The following is a 16,224-nucleotide window of genomic DNA, read 5'->3' on the forward strand; positions in this document are numbered from 1 at the left end:
TTCTATAGACACCTCCTCGAGACAAACAGCAGCGGCAGTATGCTGCCTTGGTTAGCAAGATGTGATACATGCAGAGATATGTACTTAGGAGAGCACAGAGGGACACTGTGTGATGACCATAGCACTGCAGACACTTTGCAGGTGTGTATTTACAATACTATTTATATAGTGCCGAAAGTGGACTACATGAATATACAGTGTGCATGATTCACTGTCATTAGTCCAACCTTAAATAATGCGGACCCTAAGATAAATAATATCACTAGAGCCTCTCCCATACAATGCACAGACTTGTTAGGTTAGTTATACACACAAAACTCGCAACTGCAATTATTACTATTTTTTTTTTATTCTAAAAAGTTCTTGAACTGAAACCTTTGTTTATTAATTGAAATGAGCTGGTTGACCAAAAGAAAAAAAAAAAAGCAGCAAACAGAGAAGCCACGACTTACTCAACATGCAGGGCAAACTGGATATCTTAAATAAATAGCATTCATCTGAAAACACACTAAGATAATGTATTTTAACAACAATAGATAGAAATAATCATAATATTTATCATTACAGCTTTATATACCTGTTGGATTACTGCTTTCAAAGCCTTAAGAAATGTAGCAGTGCCTTTGAATTAAAATGTACCTTCTTTATGCTAAATCTGTGAAGGTGCTCTTGTGGGAAACACTGTATTCTACATTAATTTTTTATTTAAACAACAACAAAAAAAGCAGCTTTACACAGCCTCAGAAAAAAAAAAGAAAAGAAAAAAAAAAAACACTAAATGGCAAAAATCCCAACTTTGTCCATTCATCCTTTGATTCTGTCTTTGCCATAATAAATTTCTATGAAAATGTTGCCAGAAAAAAAGTTAAATCTTCACAAGGACTTTTTCATCTTTTTTTAAAAGAGGGACTAACTAGCCTGTGGTTTTATCGACCCTGATGCACAGCACGCTATGAAGATGAGATCCTTGTCCTTTTTGCCTATGTCCAACATTTAAGGAGAGGAAAAAAATGGAAAAAAAAATCCCTTGAAACCCTAAATTCTGGATAAAAAACATCTCAGTAAAACACCAATATAATGTCTCAAAAATCGAAACAGCAGCAATAGTAACATCTGTAAACTCAAAATTAAGGAGCCAGCATTTTCTATATAATTTTTTGAAGTGTTTAAAAATGCCTCTGCCCATTCTCTAGCATGGGCACTGAAAGCCATAAATAACTGGATCAGTTAAGTAAATTCACCATCTGTTAGAAGAATAATGCCTGAGATAATTCAAGAAAGTAAAAGCTGAAGAGCTTGCTACTAACAGTTAATGGGATAACCCAACTCCGAAGTCAAAAACAGTAAAATATCTCCCTTTCATTAACGAAAGGGGGGGGGCAGGCTTAAAAAGGTACACAATTAGTTAGCTTTGCAGTGATTAATTCAACAACTGCAAAGCCAAAAACAACTTTAGGCACTTAACCATGAAACTGTCAGTTCTCTCTGCTTGACGATAAAGCATCCAAAAAGTAAACATTAACTTCTGTGTTTTTATTACGTGCGTATTCCATCATGAGAAGATGATAACCAAAGAATTACCAGGCAAGCTCGGCAGAGACTTCTTATACCGTATTTCCCCTAACGCAGAGGTGAGATGTGCCCAGATTACGTTCCTTTTCCTCACTGCCAGCTGTAATAAAACAGTTCATACTGTTCACTAAAACATGACAGAATGGACTGAAAAAGGGATTGAAAATCTCTGCACCAGGAAGCAAAGAGCTCATCAGAGTAAGGGAGCTTTGAGGATGAAGGGACCCCTATACTAACCACATCCTCTCCGTATCAAGGCAAAAGCAGGCAGCAGCTCTTGCTCAGACCAACTCTCCCAAGCAAAGCAAATGGAAGCTCTGCCCAAGTAAGGAATGCAAAAGCATGTACTTTATAATCTCTTTTAAATAAACTCCAAAATCTAGTGACTATCGAACAAACTTAAAAAGAGCAGGAAGCTGAAGAACAAATTAAAAGAACAAATCAACAGTTTCTCTGACCTGCAAATATTTAATTCAAGCACGTACTTCTTTCAAACCAGATGCTTATAAGCATTTTGATGGCTGCTCATAATCAAATGTGTCACTCACAAAATTATAGTGTTTGGAGAGGGCACCAGGCAACTGAAAATGGCTTTTGCTGGAAGTATGTCACAAGCCCATCTTTTTAGTCACCTCAGAATTGCACACAACTTTGATTCATTCCTTCGCACTGGCTGTATGCGGGTTGCTTCACAGAAACACAACTGCATTAATCTGCTTGACAGTAAACAGTAATCACTAAATACTATTTACTGAGCAGATACATGCTCCTGCTATTCCCTCAGCTTAACAAACCCCCATCTCTGCCTTCCAGTCTCAGCCCCTCACTCTGGGACATTTTAGGGAGGGAATAAATAAATACAGGTCTTGAAATACCAAAATCCCATAGCTGGCAAAGTCTCCCTCTCTGAATGGACAAATTCTTAACTCCATGCAGCTCCAGACACTGAAGGATTAGAACCTAACCAGGGAAAACACAGGAAAATGGCAATAAATACTGCATGGTAATCCAAAGGAACTTTAGTCCCAATGTGATTTTTCTGTAGTATCCTACAATAAATGGCACTGTAACATCTATAATCTCAGCTCATATATCAGTGTATTCTCGCCACTCTCCTTCTTGCCCTTCCTTCTTTCAGATAGGGCATTTTCTAAGAAAATGTACCTTTTCTACAAAAGTAAAGTCACTGCAGTCCTATTCCCGACTGAAAGCAGCACAGTAGCTCAGTGAAAACTACCAAGAATGGTATCGCACTTCGCACAGCTACAGCTGAGGAGTGCAGGGTTTATGGCAGCTTTACTCTGCTAAGGTTTCATCTCAAATTCCTTCTGACAAGACACAGGAAGTCACAGTTTGCTGGAGAGAAAAGATAAATAAATTGTATTCATATACAGTAAGAGCACTTCACGTCATAGAGGATTTTATCATATTCCAGTACTCTTTGTATTCAGGCATGTGTCTTTTGGGCAATAAATTCTGAAAACCCAAGAAGGTAAAGCTTGCTTAACCATGAGTCTCCTTTCATCCAGTAAAATAAATTCCACAGCTGCTTTTTCTTTCTCCTTTGACTATTTTTTAAGCTCATTCTCATTGACAACTAGCCACTGTCACACTCCATTACTGAAAAGAAAGTCTTTAAAATGTCAGCTTTTCAAGATTCTTAATTTTGTTCCATTCATGTAAAGTGCTTTTCACCAGAAGGTTCAGCATAGCTGCCAGGTCATTTTTGTTACTAAAGATTTTTGGATGCACAAAAAAAAAAAAAAAAGAAACTACTGAAGAAAACAAACAAAACAAAACCCCAAAACCTAGACAAATCCTTTTTAAATGTTCCTTAGATAATGCAGTACCACAGCATATCTCTAAGGAAAGTTAAGCTGAAACTGCCATGAACACCAAATAAATTTGCACCACTGGGGTATTTAAGGCCCAATAAATCTTACTTTCCAATGGTTTTTAAATTCCAGAAAACAGTTTTTCAGCTCTAGAATCCATACAATGTAACAAAACTGTCTAGCTAAAAGCTATAGGCTCAGACCTGCCATCTGTGAGAAATATCAGAATATACTCATGTTTGCTGAAGTACCAAATTATTAAAACCTTCATTAAGAAAAAAACAAACCACAAACACACATACATGCATACATAAAAACCAACCAGCTTACTCTGTTTTTCGGTTTGCATGATAATGCTCACAGAAGTTGCTTTAAAATGCCTCTATTTCCAATTCAAATTCTTATTAATTTATTTGAATTATCTCATGCTGCAGTCAAAAACATGAAACCAACAACTAATTGCAAGAAAACAAAATGCAAACAATAAAATCCATCACAGTTCAGACATGATATGTTAAGCAACAGCAAAAGAGCCAAGGTTTAAAGTCAATCTAAGCAATCACACCATTCTATCTGATATTCTTAAAGATACTAACAATTGCTGGAAAAAAATATCAGGTGGCATAGAAAACCATTTTATTTAGTATGCTGCAACTTTTTACAGTTTGGTTATATCCAAAGCACACTGTGTGGACAAAGAAAATCACTGCTTCGCTCAGCCTCTCAAAAATACCCTGATGCCCAGGGCATGGCAAACAGCTTTATGAGGGCATTATAGCCTGCTTACATGGATAGATGTGTAATACTGGAGTTTCAGTCACTTCGCTGCTATTCCTACAAGCCTTGAAGACAGTAGTTGGTAAGGAACAAGAAGAAAGCAAGGCCATGAAACAGCCAGTGAGTAGCAGCAGGGCTAAGAAGCAGGTGCACCACCTAAACCTAATTTATTTTCTTAAGTCTTTGGGAAGTAAACTGTTTTCAAACTAAAATAATCACTTTTAAAGGTGACATATCAAACTGGGCTCACACTAAAGGGCAGCTTCGTGCAGGGAAAGACAGCTTGACCATCCTTAGCAAGGCAGCAGAAATGAAAGAAGGAGCCTTAAAAATGTTACTGGGTCCTCAGTCCAGGAAAACTGCTTTAAAGTAGCAAACTATAAGAAAGCGTGACATGGATCCCCCAAAACCACAATTCCCTCTCAGTAAACTGCAACATAATTAAGAAGTTTCCCCATGAGGATCAGATCTTACTGCAGATGAAGTTACCAGAAGTTTTGTCCCTTGCAAATACAAGGGTAGGTCAGGGCCATAATTGGAGGGATTAAATCAGTCTTTGGTTGCATCTAAGTTTCATCCACGTTGCCAAGAAAAGCAGGTTAGATTTGCATTAACAAAAATAATTTGCCTAAAAATCAACTAGCCCAAACATTAAAAAAAAAAAAAATCAAGTTACACTACACTTTGTTTTCTTACTAGCAAACTTAATGTCGTAAACAACTGAAGGGCAGTGATGCAAAATGGATTCTTGCCTAGATTTGTAAACTTTTCCAGGAGTTGTAATATCCTGCATTTGGTGACATCATGAAACTAACCACAAGTAAAAGTTGGTTTTCAATTTGTTCTACTTTTCCCTCATTAGTCTCTGTGTCAGAAATAGAATAAGAACCCTCATTAAGTCACATTAAATTCTTTAAACTCATTAAGGGCTCAGAGAAAGAACAATAAAAACACTGGTGTTTTCGTAAAAAAAAAAAAAAATACATGCAACACAGATGCATTTTTAGAATATATGTATGTGCATATAGCAACCGGAGAGACCAATATGCAGGAGGGAGAGACTCAGAGGCAGAGCAAGAGAGACAACAAGGCAGAACATACCTTACATATGACAGAATGATACCTAGATAAAAGTGGATTATGCATGATCACTTCTGACCTGATATAGATGAAATGCATAGTGGTTTATATCCTGAACTGTGGCAGAGCTGGAGTCAGAGCCATACCCGCATATTTCTTTTCAATTAATGATTCCTCAGGATTTTTTCCAAGGAGACAACGTCGAGGGCCCCAGAGCCAGCAGCAGTCAAGTGACAATCAAACTTTTGTCTATGGGCTACTTCAGTTGCTGCTGCTGTAGCCTAACATACTATCTAAATGTAGTTGAAGATACATTTGCTGTTCATTGCGTATGGACTTACATGTAAGATAAAGGTGTGTGCAGAATTTCAACAGTCTTGGAGAATATCTCTGGGTGTGCAAAGGGTGGGTATTTGTTAGAAGATTTATTGTAGCTGAATGACTCAGATATATGTTGTTGATAACTTCTGATCTTACCCCCCCATAAGACTGGAAATATGAGCACAATGCCACAAAATTATTTACATTCCTATAGTATGCTCAAACAGCTATTACAAGATTAATTTAATCCATTATATATATTTTTTTTCCTGTGGTAGATGTAACATGCAAATAGGAGTTTAGTTCTAAAGAAAACTCCAGATCTGAAGAACATGGAAGAAGACTAACTAGATGGCATAAATTTACAATGTCTGTAGCAGGCCCCAGGGAGAAAACAGCACATATAGTAGATGGGAGACCTGAGTTACTTCTTCTTTCCTTCCTACCACTCTGACAGCTGAAAGGGGATGTGGGATTTTTACCGACAGCCCCCAGACCCGCGCATCCAGAGCTGGGTGCCAGGACAGCACGGGCAGGCAGCCTCCTCTCAGGAGCTCTCCTCTCTCATTTCTCTAGCAGAGTCAGATACTGTTTACCTGCAAGGCACAATGTAAGGCTAATCTATTTTCACAAGCTTCTGCCTCAGGTATTTGGGGCAAAGTTTACTTTATTAATTGTGTGTGAGTGCATGTCTGTATCTATGCATACAGGAGGAGAACGCTCATCACTGATCAGCATGTATTGCATTTTGGGTTTATACTCTGTAACTGCAGCTGGAGAATATCTGATGATTGCATTTAATACACCTAAAAATGAGAATGCTAAATAGAAAAGCAAACTATGTTCAGATTATGAAACTGAAATTGGAGTTGTCTTCATTAACAGAATTCATGAAGCAACGTTTCTGCATAGTACATTTTGAATGATGTTCCACATAACTCAAAGCATTTGCTTGAAAAGCTGTGAGTGAGAAAGTTAAAAAGAATCATACTCTGGAAACACTGAAAACCTTCTACCCCCAAAGAAAATTGCTTTATCCTAACTCATTTAACTTCCATTAAACATTAAACCACATCTGCACATAGGAATTTTAGGCGATACTTAACTTCAGTATCTACTTCAAACTTTTTATAGATCAGTTGGGAATTTGTTTTTTAGAATAATCCCAGTAAAGTCACTGGGATATCCAAAAGCAATCTGCAAGGTATCTGTCTCAGCAGAGTATGCAAACTTTTTTTTTTTTTTTTAATTAACTACAAGCACAAATTCCCCCTACTGCTTTTTTTTACCTTTTTTTTTTTTTTTACCACCAAGCTGTACATTTAATTTTTAAGTTTCAGTATGTATTTTAGACTTGCAGACTTTTCGAAGTAGGTCAGGAATACCCAAAGGATACACATTTGAAGGCTACAGATAGCAGAACACACCATTTACAGCTTTGTATATACACATACATACACATTCTATATAATATAGAACGATTCAATGATTTAAACACATTACATCTATACTGTGTGTTTCAAGAACATTCAGATATTTACACTGTTAGATCACCACTCATTTTAGACCTATACTAGTGCCAGCTGCCAAAAAAAAAAAATACACAAATCAAAATATGTTACCTTTGTTCAAACAATACTGCTGTTCATTATATAATAGAAGCTGTCATACTTAATCTTCCAGGAACCAAGAACTGGTACATTCTTGGACCAGAGGTGACTTGAAATGGTTTGGGGCAAAACTGAAGCATATTGTTTAAGTAAATCTTGCTGAGAAACCTAAGTGCATTGATGATTTTTAAAATCATTTTTACAGACTTTTTTATTTCCAGATATACTAGGAAACTAAAAATGCTGGCATCTTTTCAAAATGCAGTGAGATGAACACATCAGTACTTTTTCTGTAACATTTTTACAATATCAACTTATATATTCCCTCCTGCATTGTCAACCCCACTAAATGTAATGGGGGATCTGAAAATGATGCTTGAGAACAGACACCACAGTGTGATAAAATGTACCTATAAAAAATTACATGCTGACTTTGAGAATACCCCAAAACTAAATTTTTTACTTGGGTGTTCTCAGTATTATCCAAGTAGCCCAAGAGTTGTTGCGGGCACTAAGCTATAGGCTGCAACGTTCATTTTCCATTAGGGGTGAAAAAATTGCCAAACACAGCACTCAAAAATATGTCTATAGAGGATAATATAGAGAAATGCAGAGAAACGACAGAAATGCCTTAAAATCTTTGGACTTGGAAATTTAAACCTCAAATGTTCATCTGAGAAAACACTACATAAAAATAGGTATGCTTCACTTGCGACTCCAGGACTTCTTTAGATTTTTAAGACTACAAAGGAAGAAGTATTCTACAATTTCATCTTCAATAACAAGGATTATACAATATTCATCAAGTAGACACAATCTTACTTACAGATAGACACAGACACACAAAACCTAGCAGAGGCCAATCCTGAATTCAAAAGTCCCCCCTGACATCAATGAGTATTTTTCAAGAATGAGAATTGCAGGATCAGGCCCAAAAAGTGCTTATGAAGATGAGATGTTACTTCAACAGATTCAATGTCAGATTAAATATAAAGATTGAGGCAAGACAAGTCTGGGGCTTAAACCCTAGGGAGGATTGACATTTAAAGTGTTGCCACTGAATTATAGCTCTCCACATTGGGTGGGGTAACCTCCTACTGGGTGGAGTGCCTCCCCTAAAGGAAGGGAAAACTGGCACAAGCCAACTTGGTCTTTGAACGATTCCCCTACTTGCCAGCTTATGAAGTCGTCCTGACGTCAACTTCGTCAAGAAAGTCTATTGCCCAACTTTGTCTTTTACCGTAGAAAGTTTGCTTGTGTCCAAAACCCCAGACGGGTAAGAGAAATTAAGGAAATAGGCCAGAAAACTCTAATCAAAATAAAGACATTAGGAAAGAAAAGAGAGCAGACTGGATTTTCTTAAGTGTAGTTAATTTAAAAATAAATAAATAAATAAATAAACTTTTGTTCGGTTTTCATGTTTTTAATATCAGCTTTATACAAATAGATACAGATTGCTAGAGACTATTACTAAACATATTTTAAAATCTGGCTTAGCTTTAAAATATGGGGTGGAGAGTGCACAGAAAGTGGCTCTCTGCAAGACAGAACCTCTCCTGTCTTCTGCAACGGGCAGTGAATATCTTCCAAATAAGCATCAACAACAGGTGTAAAACACTTAGAGTAGGAAAATAATATTCACTGAACTGCCAGCCAAGGTATGCTTAACATATTATTCCTCTCTGAATCATAATAAATGGTTTCTCCAACAGAAGGTTTCAGGTGCTGGGCAAGAGAAGAGGTGTTAGGGGGATCAAACAAAACAAAACAAAACAAAACAAAACAAAAAACACAAATGAAAAAGGATAAAGTATCTCAAAATGCCCATGGGGAAAATAAATAAATAAATAAAAATCAGAAAACAGTGTGAGTTACCGTAACCTGAAATGCACCAGCCATCACAAAGAGCAATTGGAGAAATCCAGCAGAGCTCAGCAGGAAAGATTTTTAATAACAGATTGAAAAACAAGAATAAAAATAACTGCATCAACAGGGCCTTTCTTCCTCAGGCCACAAGCCCGTTTTTACTTGAATTTTAAAAAAATGGCAGTTTGGCCACTAAAACCAATCCAGAACATTATTAAAAGTTAAAAGCTACCAATTACTTCTGTCTGTTCTTTTAAAGCAAAGTTTGGCATTACGTCAGTTGGTTTAAAGAAAACAAGAAAGAGAGAGAGAAAGAAGGAGAGAAAGTTTCCTGCTTGTATAAATTAAACCACCAGGGAAGGTGTCTAGCCACTTGTAAAGCATTTATTACAGGTTTTTAAAGGGCTAGTAACATTTTAAAAATTAAATATTTTAAAATAAATTTAAGGGGGAAATTAAAAAAAAAATAATCTGAGACTGGAAAGAAAGCAGACTTACAAGAAATTAGACATGCGTGCACTGCAGCTAACAAAGTAAAAATTACTATTAGGATTAAACCTTGTGATCCAAAATAATTCTATTTTCAAGGCAGAAATAATCCTATTGTAGCTATTGTACTCACACGCATCCCCCTACGAGCCTGGAAAAGTTCCACTGAACTTTACGGGATGGAAACATCTGGGTTCTGTAGGCACATCCTACAGAAGTGCCACCCATGGCAGCTATGCAATTTAGTGAAAAATATTGTTTCTATAGCTTTTCTACATCCACGTCCAGAGATCCGCAGCAAGAGTAAGATTCTGTAGTTAATGTGGCAGGACCGTAATAAAAATCACTGATAGAAAGATTAGCAATTTCTATTAAATTGTATATGTATTTCAACCAATGCCGTTACTATTAAATTTTAAATAACCGCTTTAAAGGTGTTAGAAAATAAGAAACCGATAGCACAGAACATGAATAAAACATAGAAAGCTATTAAACAAAGTTTCTTACACGCAGCTATGCCAGTTCACCTAAATCACAGTCTTCTAAACCCCATGACGCCAAATCAGAGACTCCTCTGACTCCAGACAACACATCAAGTGGAATGGTGCTCAGTTGTGCAATGCTTTTGGGGTGTGACAAAATGTCCACTGGGGACTACAGTCGAGACCATGGTAGTTATTCTCCCATTGCTCTGTATTTCGTTTGAGCCTTGGTCGGCATGACAAGAAGTCACAATAATTCGCCACCGCTTCTCTCCCCCCGGCGTTCCCCTGCCCCAGCAGCATTTCTTATGTTCTGGGCACATAGACAACTGGCTAAGGAGCTACATTTTGGAAGGTCCTTTATTGATTAGGTGCAAAACATCAAAAAAGTGAAAAATAAGCATTATCTGAAAATGTAGTTGCATGTCTTGCCCTTGTAAACATTCACTATTTAATGGTGTTATTGTACTTTAATCCTTCCCATCATCTGATATAACTCATTATGTGTTTTTCTTTTAATTAGCAAACACAAAATCCAAAAAAAGCAAAGCCCAGAAAGTGTGTATGTCCCATAAAAACTGAAGTGAAAATAGTCTTAAAGGAATCAAATATTCTCTCTCTGGATGCAGGCTTATCTTTTTACAGTCAAAAGAGAACTTCATTGGCACAAGGTAGGAAAAAGAACTCCATAATTCATGACAGTACCCAGAAAAAAGTTATTCTTCTCCAGGAGGACTGGAAAGGGCACTTTTATTTATCTTCTGGACAGACAAAAATAGTAGAACTTAGACCAGATATGTTGTAATTAATGTATCCAAAGGTCAACAGGCAATGGTATTTATACAATAGATGGGTGCAGACAATGCTGGTTATAGTATTAATCACCAGTATTTGAAAATAGCATTGTTTTCTTACTAGGTAAGAACTTTTGAAAGTTTCAGAAACAAAAAAGAATCTTTTTCTTTTCTTCTCATACCTGCCTGATTTTTTTTTTTAACCAATTGCTTTTTCACTCACGAGGTATAACATTTTGGACAAAATGCCCGAACTTACTGTCGCCCAGGACTGCCAAAACCAGACCCAGACGACCTCACTAGTTGTGTTGAGGAAACTAAATTAAGCAAGGGCAAACACCAACTGGAAAGTTGTCAGTTTGCTGAATGAATGGCTTCATTTTACACATCAGTTAAGAGTATCTTAATCAGAATATATTTCTGTGCAAGGCCAATTCTTTTACTACCAGGTGGCCATTTGTTTTAAATGAAACTGTATTAAAAATGTAATTTATTTCCACTTTACTTTCACCTAACAAAAAGGGTTGTCAGATTCCGAGCCTGTCCTGCTCAAAAATATTTAACCATAAACTTTCTCACAATGTTATATTTGGTGTTACCCACAAACCTTTATTAAAGTCATACTTCCAGTGTGGCTACAGTTAAGACCTGAGAATGTTTCTATTAAGATTATTACATTAGAATATTGTCAAGAGTTTGTAAGAGACATAAATATTCACGCACACACACCCCCCAAACTTAGAAGAAAACTTCCACATAAAAAGAAAAATTTAAATACATACCCAAAGTTGCCTGTTTGTAATTAAAATGTTGGGTTTTTCCTAAACATCTTTGCTAATTTTTTAACTCTTCACACTGTAATGTAAAGTAGTTTTCTTTCAAAGCAACTGCCTGATAAAATGCTAGAAGAGGTAATTCGCATGAACAGAAAGTAATTAGTCATTGTTTGCACAATGCTTTGAAAATATAAAACCCTATGTGTCAACTAGCATTAAAATATAATATGATTGAAATACAGAGATTTAACAAGCAACCATTGCATCTCACAGACAGTCAAGTCCACACACAGGAATTAGCACTATGCTGTTATTAGTGCACAATCACAATATGTGAATAATAATATTCTTCACACACAGCTAGAGCATGCATGATAATAGTGTGTACTACAAAAGTTTACTACAAACAACAGACAACACATGATAGAAAAATAACCCTGCTGGGGATTCATAAAATAATACTGAATGTTCTCGATCACCAATAGAAACATAAGGCAACTCACAAATCTGCTGGATAAATTATGCTAAAAACGCATTAAAAATATCAGAGGATAACCTGGCTGCATCGTGTTTGATGCCCAAAGGAGTCTAAGATCTCTGAAGTTGTCATTTACATTTTTTTTTCCTTTATTAAAATTACTATGAAATAAAAAAAAAAATAAAGCCATACTCTCACAGGCCAAGATTGCCTAGTACTATTTAGAGTCTGTTTTAGAGGTTCACAGGCAAAACATGTAAACTTAAAAGCTGATGCAACTTTGCCCTTTACTTACTTTGTTGTGACTACTTATATGAAAAGTTTCAAGCAGCGAAGTTATTACATGTAACAAAAAAAGCCACAATCATACAGAACAGGGTGGGTTATGGACTACTCTCCTCCTATCCAACCCCTCTTGTTTTAAAAAGGTGAAGCAGACTTCTGTTGTAATAAACAGTCTGAGGATTAACTTGTATATGGGCACTGATGGATTATTGATTCTATGTGGCAAACCTCAAGCAGGTATACATTTTTCAAGGAAAAAAAAAAATATTTTGTTTTCCTCTCTGCAGAGAAAGGTTCCACTTGTTTGGTTTGACCACATTATTAACAAACTTCCATTCAGTGGTTTAAAAAGTTAAAAAAAAAAAAAAAATATTTCAAAGTGTTGATATCATTTCCAGACAGTCTTGTCAGCATCACAATTTACAGGAAATAGTTGATGTTCTCAAACAAATCCTGTATTTACTCATAGACCCAGAGTACTTAAAAAAAAAAAAAAAAAAAAAATTAAAATCCTTACTTTACTGGAGGGCTTTTTTTAAATGTCACTCTGGTGGAATATCTGAGAGAGCTGTCTAACCTAAAACACATATTGTGAACATGAGGCAAACACAAACTGCAGTTCAGAAGACTACTGTAACTTTTATTCTCATTTTGTCCACGTCAGGAACTGGCTCTTACCACTACTTTCCTTTGCTGCCCCTTGCATTTTTAACTCTGGCAGTCTTCTCAAAATGTTCAACTTTTCCTAAAACCAACAGGAAAGTAACATGATGCCACCAACATCCATAGGATTCAGTTGCGTAGCTGAAGAAGACTGCCTGAATGGCAAAGAAGTTTGATGGTTCCTTGAGAGACTTACTGAGCTCAATTAAATAAAACCTGAAGCGTATTAAATTATTGTTTGTTTCCATCAACATCCAAAATGCGCAGCGTGTTGTAAAAGCAGTGAAGGCAGTATAGTCCTGCGTAATAGCTTACACTATTTTTACTAGAATGTAAATATCCCCTTCGGAAGGGGATCTGTCGCCTCGGTTCTCCCAGGGTGCAGAGGTGCCTCTGGCTCCAGCCCTGCCAGCCAAGGTACTCGCACTGGCCGAGGAAGGAGTGATGGAGGGGAGACATTTCTCCACTTCAACTCATCACTTACCCCCACAGCTCAGTCAGTGCACTTGGGAAGTTTGCCATTTGGAGATAGAAAACACAACCGACTGGGGGGGGAGGGAAAAAAAAAAAAGATAAAATATTAAGGAGGCTATCGGGGCCCGCTAGAAATAGCGTCTGAGTGCTGAGATGTCTGAGCGCCTTGATTTGCAGCAGGGAGGCAGATCAACAAAGCCCCCGAAATGTCAACTCCCCTTGAGGTGCCGCTCGCGTCCCAGGGCAGCGCGGCGCGGGCAGCACCCCGAGACGGACCCTGCCTGGCCTCGGCCCTGCGACCGCTCGCCCCCCGGCCGGGCCACCCCGGCTGCCCCGAGAGCGCAGCGCCCACCGCCGCGCATCCTCGGCCTCGCCTCCATTCATTCCTCCCGTCCGAAAAGCAAACACGCGGATAACTACGGCGGGGAGCAGATCGCCGCCGGCAGCCCCCGAGGACGAGAGAAAGGGGGGCGAAAAGTGAGACGCTCCACAAAGTTGTGGCAGGCAAGGGAGAACCGACCGTGGGGACGCAGCGCTGAGAGAAGAGCTTCGCCTTTAAGAGGGAAAAGTTTCACGTCTCTCTGCGCTCTGATTTCAAAAAAACCAAACCAAAACAAAAAAAACCACCACCACCATGTCGCCTTTTTCCCCGGTGTGACCGGGAGGGACCCCAAGCCCCCCTCCTGGCGCAGCACAGCTCCGCACGCGGCCTCCCCCGGTGTGTCCCCGGGCAAGGAGGGAAAAAAGACCAAAAAAAAAAAAAAAAAAAAAAAAAAAAAAGGAAAAAAGGAAAAAAAAAAAGTTTTTCCCAAACTTACTACTCTTCATGATGGTGCCTCTGTGCCCCGCTTGTCATGATCTCCATTAAAACTTCCAGCAGCGGCAGGAGCGGCAGGACTGTGCGACTGCAGCTCATCGGATGCAAACCCTCTTTGCTCGTCTTCTACTTCCACCCCCCGCGTCTCCCTTCCCCTCCCCCCGGAGCGCCCCGGTGCCGGGGAATCGGCGGCCGCGGAGATAACGCGGAGAGGCGCGGAGGGGAGGGCAGAGCCGCAACAGCCCGCGGCCGCCGCCGCTGCTCCCCTCCCCGCCTGCGGGCCAGGGGGCTGCTCCCCCTGCCCGCCGCTGAACTTGACCCTCCCGACTCCAGCGGGGCTACCGCGGTTTTGAAGTCGCCAATTTCCAGCCATCACACATGGCTTTGACCCACCGGCGGGGGGAAGGGGGCGCGCAGGGGAGGGGGGGGGGAGATGCACCAAAAAAACCCTGTGAAATCCGAGCAGCCCCCCGCTCCCTGTGATTATGCCCACCCCCCGCTTTTGTTATTTGTTGTTTGGGGTTTTTTTGGGGGGAGGTGTATTTTTGGGGAGGGGGGCGCACCGCCGCCCCCCCTCCCCCCCGCTCCGGGCACACGCCGCGCCGCCGCGGGTGCCGCGCCCCCGCCCCGCACGGCGCCCCCCCAGCGCTCGCCGCCGCGCCGCCCCCTCCCGGCCCGCCGGCCGCGGCGCCCTCCCCGCCGCCGGGCCGCCCCCGCCCGCGCCCCCCCGCGACTTACCTGTTGATTAACCGTCAGCAACAGCCCCGGCAGCCTGGAAGATGGTGGAGCCGCAGCATGAGCCATGAACCGTCTCCTGCTGCCGGCGGAGTTGGACGCGGATTATGTGGCGGTGGCCGGGGAAGGGGGGGGGGGGGGGGCGGGTGGCCGCGGCGCCCCTGCCTCCCCCCTGGGCCCCGCTCGGCGGGGAGGGGGCGACGGGCCCGCCGGCCGCCGGCGGGCGGTGCGGTGCGGGGGCGGGGGCGCGGCGGGGCGGGGGGCGCGGGCCGGGGCACGGCGCGGCGGCCCCGCCGGCGGCGAGGCGGCGGCCTGGGAGCGCGGGGCGGCCGGCGCGTTATCAGGACTGTTATCGCTTGTCAGGACCTCCGTCTCCCCGCATTACGTCAGTTTCAAGACACCAACACTATTAATATCAAAGGAGCCTTCGCGGAGGAAAGCGCCACCCCAGACGGAGCGCCCTTAAAGAGACAGTGCAGGCGGCCCCGCCGCGGCCCGCGCCGCCCCCCGCCGCCCGCCTCCGCCCGCCGCGACGCGACGCGGCCTCCGCCGCCGGGCCAGGGCCAGGGCCACGGCCGAGCCGGGCGTGCGGAGGCCGCGGAGAGGGCGCGGGGACTTGGGCTAAGTTGGCGCAGGGAGAGCCCGCAGGCCACAGTCGCCCCCCGAGCGCGGCCCGCGGGAGTCTGCGCTGCCTGCTGCTGTCATTCGGACCGGCTGCTCCCCTGTGGGATTAAAAAAAAGCGGGGGGGAGGGGGGGAAGAAAAGGCGCGACCCACGCGTGGCAGATAGCTGCCTCCCTCGGGAGAAACGAGCTGTGCGCGGGGAACGGAGGATCGCGCCGGGAAATGCAGCTTTAGCGTCACCTCTGCCGTCCCTTTCCTCCCCGTGTGTGTGTGCGGGAGTTGAGGCGGATGGACAGACACTTCCCAGGTTTGGGGATTAATGTTCCCCGTTACTGCTTGCTCTTTGATACCAATCACAACTCGGTCTCAATCTGCTTCGAGAAAACCTTTACAACTTTTCCTGCCTCTGCAGAACCATTTCGATTCAAAATACTCAGATTTCTCCCGTGCTACAAATTGCCAGAAGCCTGTATGTTAATGTAAAAACACTCTCTAAGGAGAAGCAGTACATAAAAGGTTCCTGTGAAAGGGTTTTTAAATCCCAAAT

General features: G+C 41.4%; 1 protein-coding gene across 3 annotated transcripts in view; it reads right to left on the minus strand.

Annotated features, from left to right (window-relative positions):
- Nucleotides 1–15,087, minus strand: part of TRPS1 (transcriptional repressor GATA binding 1) — a 218,631-nt gene extending 203,544 nt beyond the window's left edge. Inside the window, exon 1 of one of the 3 annotated variants that reach the window (XM_051609788.1) lies at nucleotides 15,058–15,087. The gene's annotated coding sequence lies outside the window, so the exon portion shown is untranslated. Of the gene's footprint in view, nucleotides 1–14,320; nucleotides 14,396–15,057 lie in introns of those variants that run through there. The other 2 variants (XM_051609789.1, XM_051609787.1) reach the window with 2 other exon arrangements.
- Between the last annotated feature and the right edge of the window lie 1,137 nt (nucleotides 15,088–16,224).

Source organism: Apus apus, chromosome 2 (genome assembly GCF_020740795.1).
Source record: "Apus apus isolate bApuApu2 chromosome 2, bApuApu2.pri.cur, whole genome shotgun sequence".
Classification (NCBI taxonomy): domain Eukaryota; kingdom Metazoa; phylum Chordata; class Aves; order Apodiformes; family Apodidae; genus Apus; species Apus apus.